The sequence below is a fragment of the Phoca vitulina genome, unplaced genomic scaffold, assembly GCF_004348235.1.
Source record: "Phoca vitulina isolate PV1807 unplaced genomic scaffold, GSC_HSeal_1.0 scaffold84, whole genome shotgun sequence".
In the NCBI taxonomy this organism is placed as follows: Eukaryota; Metazoa; Chordata; class Mammalia; order Carnivora; family Phocidae; genus Phoca; species Phoca vitulina.
Window position 1 is genome coordinate 909308 of NW_022589787.1, and position 13624 is coordinate 922931.

Sequence of the window (13624 nt, forward strand, 5' to 3'; positions counted from 1 at the left end):
AGAGAGAGAGAGAGAGAGAGAGAGAGAGAGAGAGAAATATTTGAGAATGAATGTAAATGATAGGAACACTAGAATATATTTTGGTATAATAAATATCCTACAAATAATCATTTGTATATTTTCCCATCTGTATATTTATACAATACTTACTTTAATACATAAGTGTATTTGTAGTGCATGGTTGTTGTTTCAAGGTATAGAAGTATATCACATATAATATTTATGCTGTAAAGGGCAGGTATTAAAAATGTACAACCCAGGGTCACCTGGGTGGCTCAGTTCGTTAAGTGTGTGACTCTTGGTTTCGGCTCAGGTCATGATCTCATGGTCATGGGATTAAGCCCAACATCAGGCTGTGCTGAGCACAGAGCCTGATTGAGATTCTGTCTCTCTTCTTGTCCCTCTGTTCCTTCCCCTGATTGTCTCTCTCTATTCTTCCTTTCTGATGGCTGAGTAATATTCCATTGTATATATGGACCACATCTTCTTTATCCATTCATCTGTTGAAGGGCATCACGGCACTTTCCACAGTTTGGTTATTGCGGACACTGCTGATATGAACATTGGGGTGCATATGGCCCTTCTTTTCAATACATCCGTGTCTTTGGGGTAAATACCCAGGAGTGCAATTGCTGGGTCATAGGGTAGCTCTATATTTAATTCTTTGACGAAACTCAACACTGTTTTCCAAAGTGGCTGGACCAACTTGCATTCCCACCAATAGTGTAAGAGGTTTCCCCTTTCTCCACAAACTCTCCAACATTTGTTGTTTCTTTCCCTGTCCATATTTGCCATTCTATCTGGTGTAAGGTGCTATCTCAGTGTGGTTTTGATTTGAATTTCTCTGATGGCTAATGATGATGGACATTTTTTCATGTGTCTATAAGCCATTTGTATGTCTTCTTTTGAGAAGTGTTTGTTCATGTCTTCTGCCCATTTTTTGACTTGATTATTTGTTTTTTGGGTGTTGAGTTTGAGAAGTTCTTTACAGATCTTGGATACCAACCCTTTATCTGTAGTGTCATTTGCAAATATGTTCTCCCATTCTATGGGATGCCTCTTTGTTTTGTTGACTGTTTCCTTTGCTGTGCAGAAGCTTTTTATCTTGATGAAGTCCCAAAAGTTCATTTTTGCTTTTGTTTCCCTTGCTTTGGAGACATGTCTTGAAAGAAGTTATTGTGGTCAATGTTAAAGAGGTTACTGCCTATGTTCTCCTCCAGGATTTTGATGAATTCCTGTCTCACATTGAGGTCTTTCATCCATTTTGAGTTTATCTTTGTGTATGGTGTTAGAGAATGGTCGAGTTTCATTCTTCTGCATGGGGCTGTCCAATTTACCCAGCACCATTTATTGAAGAGACTGTCTTTTTTCCATTGCAATTTTTTCCTGCCTTGTTGAAGATTATTTGACCATAGAGTTCAGGGTCCATATCTGGGTTCTCTATTCTGTTCCATTGGTCTATATGTCTGTTTTTGTGCCAGTACCATGCTGTTTTGGTGATCACTGCCTTGTAATATAGCCTAAAACCGGGCAATGTGATGCCCCCAGCTTTGTTTTTCTTTTTCAAAATTTCCTTGGCGATTTGGGGTCTTTTCTGATTCCATACAAATATTAGGATTGTTTGTTCCAGCACTTTGAAAAATGTCATTGGAATTTTGATCGGGATGGCATTGAAGGTATAGATTGCTCTGGGTAGCACAGACATTTTAACAATGTTTATTCTTCTGATCCATGAGCATGGAATATTTTTCCATCTTTTTGTGTCTTCTTCAACTTCTTTCATGAGTGTTCTGTAGTTCTTAGAGTATAGATCCTTTACCTCTTTGGTTAGGTTTATTCCGTGGTTTCTTACGGTTTTTGGTATTGTAAATGGAATCGTTTCTCTAATTTCTCTTTCTACAGTTGCGTTGTTAGTGTATAAGAAAGCAGCTGATTTCTGTGCATTGATTTTGTATCTTGCCACATTACTGAATTGCTGTATGAGTTCTAGTAATTTGGGGGTGGAGTCTTTTGGATTTTCCACATAAAGTATCATGTCATCTGTGAAGAAAGAGAGTTTGACTTCTTTGCCAATTTGAATACATTTTATTTCTTTTTGTTGTCTGATTGCTGTGGCTAGGACTTCTAGTATTATGTTGAACAATAGTGATGAGAGTGGGCATCCTCGACATGTTCCTGATCTTAAGGGTAAGGCTCTCAGCTTTTCCACATTGAGGATGATATTCGCTGTGGGTTTTTCATAGATGGATTTTATGAACTTGAAGAACGTTCCCTCTATCCCTATACTCTGAAGAGTTTTAATCAGGAAAGGATGCTGTATTTTGTCAAATGCTTTTTCTGCATCAATTGAGAGGACCATATGGTTCTTCTCTCTTCTCTTATTAATGTGTTCTATCACACTGATGGATTTGCAAATGTTGAACCAACCTTGCATCCCGGGGGTAAATCCCACTTGGTCATGGTGGATGATCTTTTTATTTTACTTTATTTTTTTAATTTTTTTATTGTTATGTTAATTCCCATACATTACATCATTAGTTTTAGATATAGTGTTCCATGATTCATTGTTTGTGCATAACACCCTGTGCTCCATGCAGAACGTGCCCTCCTCAATACCCATCACCAGGCTAACCCATCCTCCCACCCCCCTCCCCTCTAGAACCCTCAGTTTGTTTTTCAGAGTCCATCGTCTCTCATGGTTCTTCTCCCCCTCCGATTTCCCCCCCTTCATTCTTCCCCTCCTGCTACATTCTTCTTCTTTTTTTCTTTCTTAACATATATTGCATTATTTGTTTCAGAGGTACAGATCTGAGATTCAACAGTCTTGCACAATTCACAGCGCTTACCAGAACACATACCCTCCCCAGTGTCCATCACCCAATCACCCCATCCCTCCCACCCCACCCCCCACTCCAGCAACCCTCAGTTTGTTTCCTGAGATTAAGAATTCCTCATATCAGTGAGGTCATATGATACATGTCTTTCTCTGTTTGACTTATTTCACTCAGCATAATACCCTCCAGTTCCATCCACGTCGTTGCAAATGGCAAGATCTCATTCCTTTTGATGGCTGCATAATATTCCATTGTATATATATACCACTTCTTCTTTATCCATTCATCTGTTGATGGACATCTTGGCTCTTTCCACAGTTTGGCTATTGTGGACATTGCTGCTATAAACATCGGGGTGCACGTACCCTTTCGGGTCCCTACTTTTGTATCTTTGGGGTAAATTCCCAGGAGTGCAATTGCTGGATCATATGGTAGCTCTATTTTCAACTTTTTGAGGAACCTCCATACTGTTTTCCAGAGTGGCTGCACCAGCTTGCATTTCCACCAACAGTGTAGGAGGGTTCCCCTTTCTCCGCATCCCCGCCAACATCCGTCATTTCCTGACTTGTTAATTTTAGCGATTCTGACTGGTGTGAGGTGGTATCTCATTGAGGTTTTGATTTGGATTTCCCTGATGCCGAGCGATATTGAACACTTTTTCATGTGTCTGTTGGCCGTTTGGATGTCTTCTTTGGAAAAATGTCTGTTCATGTCTTCTGCCCATTTCTTGATTGGATTCTTTGTTCTTTTGGTGTTGAGTTTGATGAGTTCTTTATAGATTTCGGATACTAGCCGTTTATCCAATATGTCATTTGCAAATATCTTCTCCCATTCTGTCAGTTGTCTTTTGGTTTTGTTGACTGTTTCCTTTGCTTTGCAAAAGCTTTTTATCTTGATGAAGTCCCAATAGTTCATTTTTGCCCTTGCTTCCCTTGCCTTTGGTGATGTTTCTAGGAAGAAGTTGCTGCGGCTGAGGTCGAAGAGGTTGCTGCCTGTGTTCTCCTTTAGGATTTGGATGGACTCCTGTCTCACATTGAGGTCTTTCAACCATTTAGAGTCTATTTTTGTGTGTGGTATAAGGAAATGGTCCAATTTCATTCTTCTGCATGTGGCTGTCCAATTTTCCCAACACCATTTGTTGAAGAGACTGTCTTTTTGCCATTGGACATTCTTTCCTGATTTGTCAAAGATTAGTTGACCATAGAGTTGAGGGTCCTTTTCTGGGCTCTCTATTCTGTTCCATTGATCTATGTGTCTGTTTTTGTGCCAGTACCATACTGTCTTGATGATGGCAGCTTTGTAGTAGAGCTGGAAGTCCAGAATTGTGATGCCACCAGCTTTGCTTTTCTTTTTCAACATTCCTCTGGCTATGCGGGGTCTTTTCTGGTTCCATACAAATTTTAGGATTATTTGTTCCATTTCTTTGAAGAAAGTGGATGGTATTTTGATGGGGATTGCATTGAATGTGTAGATTGCTCTAGGTAGGATTGACATCTTCACAATATTTGTTCTTCCAATCCATGAGCATGGAATGTTTTTCCATTTCTTTGTGTCTTCCTCAATTTCTTTCATGAGTATTTTATAGTTTTCTGAGTACAGATCCTTTGCCTCTTTGGTTAGATTTATTCCTAGGTATCTTATGGTTTTGGGTGCAATTGTAAATGGGATCGACTCCTTAATTTCTCTTTCTTCTGTCTTGTTGTTGGTGTATAGGAATGCCACTGACTTCTGTGCATTGATTTTATATCCTGCCACTTGACTGAATTCCTGTATGAGTTCTAGCAATTTTGGGGTGGAGTCTTTGGGATTTTCCACATAAAGTATCATATCATCTGCAAAGAGTGAGAGTTTGACTTCTTCTTTGCCAATTTGGATGCCTTTGATTTCTTTTTGTTGTCTGATTGCTGTGGCTAGGACTTCGAATACTATGTTGAATAGCAGTGGTGATAGTGGACATCCCTGCCGCGTTCCTGACCTTAGGGGGAAAGCTCTCAGTTTTTCCCCATAGAGAATGATATTCGCTGTAGGTTTTTCATAGATGGCTTTTATGATATTGAGGTATGTACCCTCTATCCCTATACTCTGAAGAGACTTGATCAAGAAAGGATGCTGTACTTTGTCAAATGCTTTTTCTGCATCTATTGAGAGGATCATATGATTCTTGTTCTTTCTTTTGTTAATGTATTGTATCACGCTGATTGATTTGCGGATGTTGAACCAACCTTGCAGCCCAGGGATAAATCCGACTTGGTTGTGGTGAATAATCCTTTGAATGTACTGTTGGATCCTATTGGCTAGTATTTTGGTGAGAATTTTTGCATCCATGTTCATCAAGGATATTGGTCTGTAATTCTCCTTTTTGATGGGGTCTTTGTCTGGTTTTGGGATCAAGGTAATGCTGGCCTCATAAAACGAGTTTGGAAGTTTTCCTTCCATTTCTATTTTTTGGAACAGTTTCAGAAGGATAGGTATTAATTCTTCTTGAAATGTTTGGTAGAATTCCCCTGGGAAGCCATCTGGCCCTGGGCTTTTGTGTTTGGGGAGATTTTTGATGACTGCTTCTATTTCCTTAGTGGTTATAGGTGTGTTCAGGTTTTCTATTTCTTCCTGGTTTTGGTAGTTGATACATCTCTAGGAATGCATCCATTACTTCCAGGTTATCTAATTTGCTGGCATAGAGTTGCTCATAATATGTTCTTATAATTGTTTGTATTTCTTTGGTGTTGGTTGTGATTTCTCCTCTTTCATTCATGATTTTGTTGATTTGGGTCATTTCTCTTTTCTTTTTGATAAGTCTGGCCAGGGGCTTATCAATCTTGTTAATTCTTTCAAAGAACCAGCTCCTAGTTTCGTTGATCTGTTCTACTGTTCTTTTGGTTTCTATTTCATTAATTTCTGCTCTGATCTTTATTATTTCTCGTCTCCTGCTGGGTTTAGGCTTTATTTGCTGTTCTTTCTCCAGCTCCTTTAGGTGTAGGGTTAGGTTGTGTACTTGAGACCTTTCTTGTTTCTTGAGAAAGGCTTGTATTGCTATATACTTTCCTCTTAGGACTGCCTTTGCTGCATCCCAAAGATTTTGAATAGTTGTGTTTTCATTTTCATTGGTTTCCATGAATTTTTCTAATTCTTCTTTAGTTTCCTGGTTGACCCATTCGTTCTTTAGTAGGATGCTCTTTAGCCTCCATGTATTTGAGTTCTTTCCAACTTTCCTCTTGTGATTGAGTTCTAGTTTCAAAGTATTGTGGTCTGAAAATAGGCAGGGGATGATCCCAATCTTCTGGTACTGGTTGAGACCTGATTTATGACCTAGGATGTGATCTATTCTGGAGAATGTTCCATGGGCACTAGAGAAGAATGTGTATTCCGTTGCTTTGGGATGGAATGTTCTGAATATGTCTGTGAAGTCCATTTGGTCCAGTGTGTCATTTAAAGTCTTTATTTCCTTGTTGATCTTTTGCTTAGACGATCTGTCCATTTCAGTGAGGGGGGTGTTAAAGTCCCCCACTATTATTGTATTGTTGTCCATGTGTTTCTTTGCTTTTGTTATTAATTGCCTTATATAATTGGCTGCTCCCATGTTAGGGGCATAGATATTTACAATCGTTAGATCTTCTTGTTGGTTAGACCCTTTAAGTATGATATAGTGTCCTTCCTCATCTCTTATTACAGTCTTTGGTTTAAAATCTAATTTGTCTGATATAAGGATTGCCACCCCAGCTTTCTTTTGGTGTCCATTAGCATGGTAAATGGTTTTCCACCCCCTCACTTTCAATCTGGGGGTGTCTTTGGGTCTAAAATGAGTCTCTTGCAGACAGCATATCGATGGGTCTTGTTTTTTAATCCAATCTGAGGGCCTGTGTCTTTTGATTGGGGCATTTAGCCCATTTACATTCAGGGTAACTATTGAAAGATAGGAATTTAGTACCATTGTATTGCCTGTAAAGTGACTGTTACTGTATATTGTTTGTGTTCCTTTCTGGTCTATGTTGCTTTTAGGCTCTCTCTTTGCTTAGATGACCCCTTTCAAGATTTCTTGTAGGGCTGGTTTCGTGTTTGCAAATTCCTTTAGTTTTTGTTTGTCCTGGAAGCTTTTTATCTCTCCTTCAATTTTCAATGACAGCCTAGCTGGATATAGTATTCTTGGCTGCATATTTTTCTCATTTAGTGCTCTGAATATGTCCTGCCAGTCCTTTCTGGCCTGCCAGGTCTCTGTGAATAGGTCTGTTGCCAATCTAATGTTTCTACCATTGTAGGTTACATATCTCTTCTCCCGGGCTGCTTTCAGGATTTTCTCTTTGTCTCTGAGACTCGTAAGTTTTACTATTAGATGTCGGCGTGTTGACCTATTTTTATTGATTTTGAGAGGGGTTCTCTGTGCTTCCTGGATTTTGATGCCTGTTTCCTTCCCCAGATTAGGGAAGTTCTCTGCTATAATTTGCTCCATTATACCTTCTGCCCCTCTCTCTCTTTCTTCTTCTTCTGGGATCCCAATTATTCTAATGTTGTTTCGTCTTATGGTGTCATTTATCTCTGGAATTCTGCCCTCGTCATCCAGTAGTTGTTTATCTCTCTTTTTCTCAGCTTCTGTATTTTCCATCATTTGGTCTTCTATCTCACTGATTCTTTCTTCTGCCTCATTTATCCTAGCAGTTAGCGCCCCCATATTTGATTGCACCTCATTAATAGCCTTTTTGATTTCTACTTGGTTAGATTTTAGTTCTTTTACTTCTCCAGAAAGGGTTTCTCTAATAACTTCCATGCTTTTTTCAAGCCCAGCTAGTATCTTTAAAGTGATGATTCTGAACTCTAGATCTGACATCGTACTAATGTCCGTATTGAGTAGGTCCCTGGCAGTCGGTACTACCTCTTGTTCTTTTTGTTGAGGTGATTTTTTCCGTCTTGTCATTTTGTGCAGAGGAGAATAGATTAATGAGAGAACAAAATGCTAGCAGGGTAACAACATCCCCAGAAAATATACTCTAAACAAATCAGAAAAGACCTGAAGCAGTGGGAAAAGAAAGGGAAAGAGAGAAAAAAGAAAAAGAAAGAAAAAAAGAAAAAAGAAAAAGAAAAAGATAAAGATAAAAACAAACAAAAGCAGAACAAAACAAAACAAAACAAAAACAGAATGTGATCAAATATGATCAGGCTGGTTTATAGATCAGTGCCACACACTAGATTTTGGGTGTATTTTGGTCTGTTAAAAGAAAGTCCCTCCCAAAATTTTAAAGAAAGAAAAACTTATATATGTACAAAAATAAGGGTTGATATGATGAAGGGATGGAATATGAGTGTAAAGATGGAAAGTATAAAAAATTTTAAAAACGGATTTGATAAGTTGTTTGAAAAAAGAAGGAAGAGGATTAAAAAAAAAAGAAAGAAAGAAAAAAGGGAGAGAATGTGATCAGGCAGGGGAGTAGAAAAAAACCATACACTAGAGATTTAGAGTATATTTTGATCTGTTAGAAGAAACTATCTCAAGATTTTAAAGAGAGAACAACTTATATATATATGCCAAAAATACGGGTAACTACTATGAAGGGATAGAATATGACTTTAAAAATGAAAAATAAATTTTTTTTTTTTTAAAGGGATTGATAAGATGTTGGTTGAAAAAGGGAAAAAGAAAAATTCAAAAAAAAAGAAAAAAAGACAGTTAAAAAAAATAATTTTCTTTGAAAGACTAAAGAATCATGGTAAAAAAGCCATGAATTCTATGTGCAGTATTCCCCTAGCGCTGGAGTTCTGCCGTTCTCACCGATCGGTAAACCTGGTCTTGGCTGGCTGTTCTCTCTGATCTTCTGGGGAAGGGCCTGTTGCCGTGGTTCCCAAATGTCTTTGCCGGAGGCAGAATTGCCCCGACCTTGCCGGTCCGGGCTAAGTAATCTGCTCGGGTTTGCTCTCCGGAGCTTTTGTTCCCTGCAAGCTTTCCGTACAGCTTTGGAGGCGGAGAGTGAAAATGGCGGCCTCCCAGTCTCCGCCCCAGAGGAGCCGAGAACTCGGGGTCCCGCTCCTCAGCGAGCCCCCAGAGAAAAGCAGTCAGTCACTCCCGTCTCCCCGGTCTCCGGCCACACTCCGCGCTCACCCGGCCTGTGACCACGCCTTTCTATCTGGCACCCGACCCCGGGTGGAGTCCCCAAACCCAGCAGATCCCCGCGGTGCGCTTCCGCACCTCTCCTCCCAGGGGAAGAAGGTGAGTCTCCCCGGACCTGCCGCTTGTTGGGTCCCTGCTGGAGGAGCAGTGGCCCGACTGTGCTGCGGATCACGGTTTATAGCAACCCCGAGCTGAGAGCCCGTGCCTGGGCTCCGACTCTGCAGCCGGCCTCCCTGCTCCGATACCTGGGAGCTCTGCCGCACTCAGGCACCCCCGGTCTTTCTGTGACCCCGAGCGTCCTGAGACCACACTGTCCTGCGAGGTTTCCACCCCCCACTTAGCCACCAGAGTGACGTCCCTCAGCGGAGCTGACTTCTAAAAGTTCCAACTTTGTGCTCCGTGGCTCTATCACTTGCCAGAAGCGGCCGACGGAGGCCCCTCCCCCGCCGTCTATCCTCCCGAATACCGCCTCAGATTCACTTCTCCGCACGTCCTACCTTCCAGAAAGTGGTCGCTTTTCTGTTCAGAGAGGTGTTGCTATTCTTTTCTTCAATCTCCTGTTGAGTTTGTAGGTGTTCAGAATGGTTTGATCCCTATCCAGCTGAATTCCTGAGAGGAGACGAAATCCAGGTCTCCTACTCCTCTGCTATCTTGCTCCGCCCCCTGGATGATCTTTTTAATGTACTGTTGGATACTATTAGCTAGGATTTTTTTGAGGATTTTGGAATCCGTATTCATCAGGGATATGAGTCAGAAACTCTCCTTTTTGATGGAGACTTTGCCTGGTTTGGGGGTTAAGGTACCGGGCAGGCCCTTTCAGGATCTGAGGCTTCCACACATGACCACCGACCCCCATGCCCACCGCCCACCAGATAAGCACAGACCCAACCCACAACATACACACATGTACACACAAAACACACACAAACTACACAAAGATACAAGCCCACGGCAACACCCACCCAAATGCCCATTCCACACACACACACACACACACAAAGACACACACACACACACACACACACATTCCCATACTGACTTCCACCGCCACACAGACTCTCACATCCCTGGCCGTGCAGACTTGCCCACGGGGCCTCTTGCCCAACTGCACCCAGCCCTCCCTGTGGGACAGAGGGACAGGACAGGCAGAGGCAAGGCTGCGCCCCGGATGCATTCTGAGCGTTCTGGCGACCTGAGCACCTGGATCCTTTTGTCACACGTGCGTGCACTTTGTCCCCACTTCTCAGGTTCGGTGTCCATGACGGGCTCGCTGTTGGCCCAGAGAAGAAGGGTTTCCTGTCCTTGGATGCACGGAGGTTGGGCGGCTGGCCGGAAGAAGTCTTGTGTAGCCCAGGGTGGGCACCCTGCAGATGCAACGCAAAGACGGTAAGCCTTCCATCGTCTCAGGCGGAGACGTTGACTGTAGGATTTCCTTCGCCCGCCTGAGAGCCTGCCAATCCACGTGTGCCTGCTGGAGTGAGGGGTCTGGCTTCAAGAGAGGATGGAGTGTTCCTGTTGCTCAGTGGCTTGGCTCTGGATGGTCGAGGCTGCTGGCGGGCACTGAGGCCATCGGCTCAAACCTCTGAGCCGGGCCCAGCCGGCCTCGTTCGATGTGCCAGGCGGCCCAGAATGTGCTCGGATCGATGATGACTCCCTCATTTCTGCATTCCTTGGAAAAGCTGAACAAAATGAGTGAGAACTCCCTACCGTCGTTCTCATCGAAACTGAGGTCCAGCACGTTGTCTCCCCCAGGGAAGGTAGGAGTGAGGGACAGCTTCCCCTCGGTCACACTGTCACAGGCACCACCAGCACCGACCACCAGCCCCGGCACCAGCACCAGCACCAGCAGCTCCCAAGGGCCTCTGCATCAGAGAGCCTAGCGGAGGGCCCCAGGTCCACGAGGTGTTTCCCCTCCTTAGCTGGGTGTTCACAGCGCAGAGGTCCTCAGGGCTGTGCCCGGACTTTGGTGGCGTGTCGGGTAGCTGGCATGCCAGCCGTAGGAGTCCCATTGCATGGCGTTGGCACAGGCTGTGAGAGTGCGTGACCCGGTGCACCGTGCACCAGGGTGGCGCTTCAGGCAGAGGTCCTGGCGGTGTGTGCAGTGGAGCCTGGTTGTGGCAGCTCCCATGGGTGCAGAGAAGAGCCCCGGGTCGGGCAAGCGGCAATTCCTCCCGTGCCCTTTGGCCTGGTGACGTCCATGGAGCGCCCCTCGGTGTAGGAGCTCGAGGGTAGAGGCTCGAGGCGAGGCAGCTGCACTCGACAGCGCCTGAGTGTCTCCCAGTGGACGCCCACAGAGGCCACGCGGGGCCGCCTGTGCTGTCGGCACAGGGTGCAAATGGCTCCTCGGTGCTGGCTCTTCCCTGGCCAGGAATGGCGGGGACTGGGGAGGACCGCTGGCGCAGTTACTCCGGGAAGGCTCGCGGCCTTATCCATTGGTTGTGTTCCGAGAAATCCTTCCATGGTTTCATGGGTTCTGGGCACCCTACCCCCTCCCTGTCCATGTCGCGGTGGCCACCTGCTGGCCACCGGCCCCAGCTTCAAGGTGCCTTGGTCCAGCGCTGCAGTCCCTGACCAGTGTGCCCCTGCGGTCTCCGGGTCCAAGGAGCGGCGCTTTAGGGTGTCTTCCCGGAGTCTCGATGGGATGTGTAGGTGACGATCAGCAGCCTGGCCGTGCCTGTGGTACTTTGCTTAGCCCACCGGGGACGGGGAGACCTTGTCTCCCTGGGCCCGCAGCTTCTGAGGTGAAGGTGTGTTCCCAGGAGGGTCCTTTTTACTGGGAGCCAGGGGACCCCCAATCCTGCTTTGGGGGGCGGGATCGAGACCTCTCCTTGCTACCCTGCATGCCAGGCAGGGCAGGGCAGGCTCCGAGTGTGCTGAATGCATCCAGGAGCAGCACCCTGGCCACTTGGGGAGCTGGTGAAACGTGCAGCTCTCCTTGGGTAACGGAGCTGTCTTCCTTTCCTCGCGTCTGTCACCATCATGGCAGCAGGCGTGCAGATCCACCAAGACAATGGTGCTCTTCCTGTGTCGAGCGAGGGGCCCTTCCTTGCATCCCACAGGGTGGCGGACTGTACCGTCCACTGCCCTTGTGGGTGTCCTCGCTGAAGATCCCTGCGCCAGACGTGCAAGTCCAGGTGGACACCTCTGGAGGGGGGCTGAGCCAGTGCAGGCACAAAGACGCGGCCGTGGACAGGGTTGCCGATGACTGCACATTTCCTCGGAGGCAGGGCCCACGAAGCCGCTGGCCGTGGACACGCCAGTGCCCTCAGTGGGAACGGGCCCTGGGTTCAGTCCGCTGGTATGCTGGCCCTCGGCGGGGCAGGGCACCACTGGCCAAGGGCTGAGCTGCCTGTCTCGCGAGGGCGTTTGGGCTGAGTGCGCAGGCCGCGGCGCCTGGCCTGGAGTCCAGGGCCCCTCCCCTCCGTTGTGCGTTGGTCTTCGTCGGGTTTGCCCCCAGCATCCCAGGGCTGCCAGCATTCCTGTGGGCCCTTGGGTTTGCCAGCGGGCGCTGAGGTGCAGTCATGGTGGGACACCTAGCGGCCTGACCGAGTCCACGTCAACGTTGCGTCCTGGGTCAGAAGCGGCTGTAGGTAGAGACGGCGTGCCGTGCTTTGCCAAGTGACTTTGAGACGGGGAGTCTCGGGCCATTTTCAGCCGCCCCTTGGGTTCTCAATTGGCAAATGTAGATTCAGTGGCATTGATCTCGTGCCATTTTGTGGCAGGACGTGAGTCATGACCCAAGGTGGGCAAGGGCACCACTTGCCAAGTGACTGTACATTTCCTCGAGGGCAGTCCCATACAATTGCATGACAGCACGGGCTCACCCCCTGCTCGGGTCCTGTTGTGGAGCCCGCCCGAATCAGTGTTAGGTGTCTCATCCAGATAGGTTTTTTGTTCGCAGCACTGGAAATTGGGGTCTCTTGAGCTCGGGTGTGTTTTCTGCATTGAAGAAGTGAGGTGATCTGTACACGGCAGAGAGGTGCAATCCAGGCCATCTTGGGGCAATGGTCTGGCCTCTCCTAGAGCGGCCCAGGAGGGTGTGTGTGGCAGAGGTCAGCCTACCACACCACGGGGATGCAGGCTGCTGTGAGTCTCTGATGCCCTCCCTGCCACCGCTCACCCCCAACCCTGCCACTGCCCCGGCCACAGAATCGGCCCCGGGCCCTGCTCCTCCCTTGCCGTTGTGCCTTGTCCGCTCCAGGGCAGAGAGGTTTTGGACACGGGATAGGAGAAGGTCTCCAACCAGGCTTGGGTCAGGGTTCTTCTTCAGCTACTCCTTGGAGGAGGGCATGTGGCGTGCCTTGCTGATAGGGTAGGCTCAGTGGGCATCAGGACTGGGGAAGTCATCTATGCCGACCGCATCACTTGGGCAATAGTGTCCATCCTGTGTGCCGGGGCCATCGTGGTGTCTTATGGGGATGCAGTGGTCAGGTCAAAGGGCTGTGGTCCACAGGGGCCAGGGAAGCTCTCGGCAGAGATAGAGGCAGTTAGAACTGTGGTCCCGGAATGACGCATTAGTGCGACATGGGGGTTAGAGGTGGCGTGATACCCTGCTGGGACAGGTCACCACTGGCCACAGGAACGCAGGAGAGAAGCCTGCCCGGGTGACGGTGAGCCTTGGGAGGCCAGGGCACCCGTCTGCGGTGGGCTTGATGTGTTTCCTCTTAGGGGGAGGTGGCAGCGCCTGGGCATCTTG

General features: G+C 46.6%; 1 non-coding gene across 1 annotated transcript; it reads left to right on the forward strand.

Moving 5' to 3' along the window:
* Positions 1-10565: 10565 nt before the first annotated feature.
* Positions 10566-10661, forward strand: LOC116626271. The gene has a single exon (XR_004298258.1). It is a non-coding gene; the product is annotated as a small nucleolar RNA SNORD116 (small nucleolar RNA).
* The last annotated feature ends 2963 nt before the right edge of the window (positions 10662-13624 follow it).